The sequence below is a fragment of the Bactrocera latifrons genome, unplaced genomic scaffold (genome assembly GCF_001853355.1).
Source record: "Bactrocera latifrons isolate USDA-ARS-PBARC rearing strain unplaced genomic scaffold, ASM185335v1 scaffold_255, whole genome shotgun sequence".
Taxonomy (NCBI): domain Eukaryota; kingdom Metazoa; phylum Arthropoda; class Insecta; order Diptera; family Tephritidae; genus Bactrocera; species Bactrocera latifrons.
Window position 1 is genome coordinate 381,517 of NW_017536130.1, and position 4,090 is coordinate 385,606.

The window sequence follows — 4,090 nt, forward strand, 5'->3', positions numbered from 1 at the left end:
GAGAGTATAAAAACAATACAAGGCAGACTGAGTGTGAGAATATTTTGACACAAATTTCCTTATAATTKAGCTTGGTTGTCCCGTCTTATGAAGAATAAATTAATTTGTTGTCAAAAATGGGCGCAATTGGCGCACAAGAACAGACAACTCTAAATACTCAACACGGACGAACTTACGAACTACGAAAGCATAAAGTGTTCGACCGCACACCGAAATGTAGCGCTTCCTTACTTGTTTTACTTACTTTGTAACAGCTTGGCAAATCCTTATTGCTTCAAATCTACTCACGCTAAGTATTTATACATTTAAATATAGTATATGCAGTTTCATGAGACCAATTGGATAAGTTCGCTATTAGTTTATATTATTGGGTCAAATATGAGAAAATGAAGAGTAGCGATGATTCTTTGAAACTTTTCAATTYGCTACGCATATGCTCGCTAACTTATCTTGTCAAATATTTGAGAATAACTTMCCTTATTAAAGTCATGGAATAACTTGTTACTTTATCTGTATTCGATTATACCATTGGTTTCCTGAAAAGGCAAAAGAATAGCTGATACGATGATGAAAGCCGTGTCGCAGTGGACAGGAAACAGATTGCCCCTCTCGAAACATCGGTGTGCTTTGCCCAATCCACAAAAAGGAAGACCATACAATCTGCACCATGCAATCTGCGTGGGATAGGCCACCACAGTATCGCAAATGGTATACAGTTCTGTCGAGCTTATTGTGTGAAAAATTAAAGCCCACCGCCAACAAACTGAATGAATCTTATCAAAGTGACTAGACTTGGAAAAGGCCCGTCAAAAGAAAATCGACTCTCACCATCTCTTCGTCATTTTCAAAACTGCCTCTGACTGCACAAAATACACACCTGCTTCCATGCCGCTATGTCTGAACTTGATAAATTGACGTTGAAATACGAAAATCTCCGTAAGGATCGGGAAGGACCTCTCCAAGCTGTTCGGTACCAAGCTAGGTTTCGGTTTCGAATCAAATACACTGGCAGTGAACGAGGGAAAGACGAAACATCTCCTGTCACCAAACAAACAGTCATCGCATTAGCGACTTGGCTCACACGTCACTGTTGACAGTCACAACTTTGAAGTTGTCTATCTTGGAATCCACATTAACACCAACAACAATATTCGCCTTGAAATCCAACGCACAATCACTCCAGCGAACAGGCGCTACTTTAGACTGAGCAGGCTATTGAAAATAAAYAACAAWWAGAGACTAAACTCTWCAAGTCCCTCATTATTCTYGTCCTGCWCTATTCAATGACATCCTCTGATGAGTCTTTGCGTATTGGCAACAGTGAATACGACAGTCGATAGAGCTATGAGTTGTACGAGATATACGGAATATTCTTTGACYTTGGCATAGTTCAGCAAATCAAGGCTGCGGTGGCTAGATCATTTTGACCGAATTTTGAGGGTATGCGATTGAGTACCCGCAGGTGGAAGCAGAGGAAAAGAAAGAACTCCGTTGCACAGATCAAGTGGGGGACGTGGCTGCAGTTGGTATCTCGAATCGGTGCAAATAGCGAAATGAAGAAACGATTGATGCGCTGTTCTTAACTTTACATAAGTGGTGTCTACACAGGAAAGAAGAATTTGGCGTCTCAAGCCCTAAGATGTTTAGTTTATAGTGTAAGTTTTAGAAAAAATTTTTTTTTAATATTGAGATATTCTCTCATTTGTGGTGTACTGACGTTATTCTATACATAGTATAACCATCAATACAATTAATTCAGACAAATAAGAGATAAGCACACATATATATTTCAGTAAGCCAAACTACAGTAGTTGAGTAAAGTGTAAAGACCTGGTACATTGCTCGTTCTCATATGTAAACTTAGGCGATAACATTTGGAAAATTGATATGCACGTGAATCGTTCACGTCGAATTTAAATATTTGATAGGCATATTAGACCAATATGCATATGTTCTACTTGGTTATATAGTATACATAGGTACTATATGTACATAATGTTGTTGTTACCAAGGCGGAAAACATTATTCACTAAAAATTGGACTCTCCCGTTGGTGATAATGCTTGCGGAAGAACTTAGTTAAATTGAGGTTCGAGGAGCTTTTACGAGCGCTTGCTGCCTCGTCGATATTTCTAAGTGGCGGATGAACCTGCATTGATCTACGCTGTCGTGTTATGGTAAATTCACCTTTACAGAATAACTGACGTTTAGTTACAAARTCAGCAGCTTCATCGCCGGTTCGCAATTCTAATATGCTGAAATCACGTGGCAAAATTGGATCGATGAGGTTTTTCGTTTCTTCATCAAATTCCTTGCTCTTTCGCTTTTCCGCAACGCTCAAACGTATAGTCGATGATCGCCGTGGAAATGGTGTGGCCGCTTGTTTGATCTGTATATATCCATAGTCCTTATTTACTGGTTTATATGTCAGATCGATGTTCTTTTGGTCGAAATGAGCTCGTCGCTGTTGTGATGTATCGGAAGAATCAGATCTTCCATCGAGTAAACCGTTCGAGGATATCGAACTGACAGACTTCCTCTTCAGCGAAGATTGCATTGCACTTTGYTTGGGGCCATCATCACTACCTTTTTGGTTTATCGACGTATTGCTGCGAGTTGTGAAATGTKGCGACATTTCTTTTTTATTTTAATAATAGTTTCTTTTATCAAAATATTTAAAAACAAAATTGTTTAAAAAATATAATAAAGCGCACACGTCTTTGAAGACTGAAAAAACAAACTAAATGTTATGATTTTTTCCTGAAAATCAAATATGAATGTTTGAGTGTTTCAAATTTGCTGATCTGACTGATCTAGTAATTCTGAAGTAGARTTGCTTGCTCAAACTTAAAATGTACCTGTACTTGAGGCTTAGCTTGCATAAAGTAATGGTAGGTACTCAATAGACATTGACTTGCATACTGATCTCACATGGCTGGAGAGGGCCTTTAAGCATGAAGAGTTCGAAGTGCGGACTTTCCTCAATTTACGGATGGGCAAAAAGTTGCGGGGAGGGTTGATGCACGAGTACAATGTCGGGAACTATCCAGCAACTACAGGTTCAGGCTTCCTGATCATTACAATGGCTTCCAAAGATAAGTGGAGATCTACTGCTCTGAACTGCAGCCTTTTTAAAAGTGTTGACTATCTACTTTGCTTGCAAAGCCACCATACTAGCCTTAATCTCGCAGATCGTAGCCTCAAGACTAGTACAGGGATGTGTTTGTTCTCTATTTCTTCTTTTCATCGAGTTACTTTATGATGACACTGGTTTAGGAGCATGGTGGTGGAGTGCGGTCTTACTAGCTTCACACGGTTCACTAGTCGATGGATGAGTCTAATGAGAACTCAACATGCGGTGGTCAGATACTAGCAACTTTGAGATCTCTAGGTCCTTTTGGCCGGGATAAAGTGGTCTTGTGACTCGCCTTTTCAACAATTTTAAAAGCTCTAATGGGGAGTGTTCTGGATTCATGCGGTAAGCTTGAATACCACGTATTGCCAAAAGTGTAGTTAATAAATCTACAATATCAGCGGCCGAATTTATGATTTAAGTGAAATGGTGTTGTTGTTCTGTAGCCTTCCCAAAAGAAATTTGAGGAATGATATAAGAATCCGTATCGCTGTCGGGTAGGTGTGTTACTATGTAGCCTGTACCGGACATAGTTCAGCGAGTTAAGAGACAGCGGCTACCCTGGCTAGGAAGACCTCCACTCCGTCGGAGGATCTTGGTATCTCGAATTGGCTCCAAATTGCGAAAAGAAGAAACGACTGGTGCGCTGTTGTAAACGGCTATAAATGCGTAAGCGGTGTCTACGCCAATAAAGAAGAAAGAGACTCTTGACAACCAAACATGATAACTAATCTGGGCAACTAAGCTTTGATGAAATACCTATGTTCTCTATTATCCATATTCTCTGCTACTTAAAAAGCGTGTTATTCGTCTGTTTAACTTGCCGCTCATGCGTGCGCCATATTTGCCCCAGTTACTCATTATTTTCTAATACAAACCTCGCTTTAACCGTTTAACAAAACTCGTATATTTGTACAACTGTACATATAATATAGACATATGTAGGTGCCCACTAATG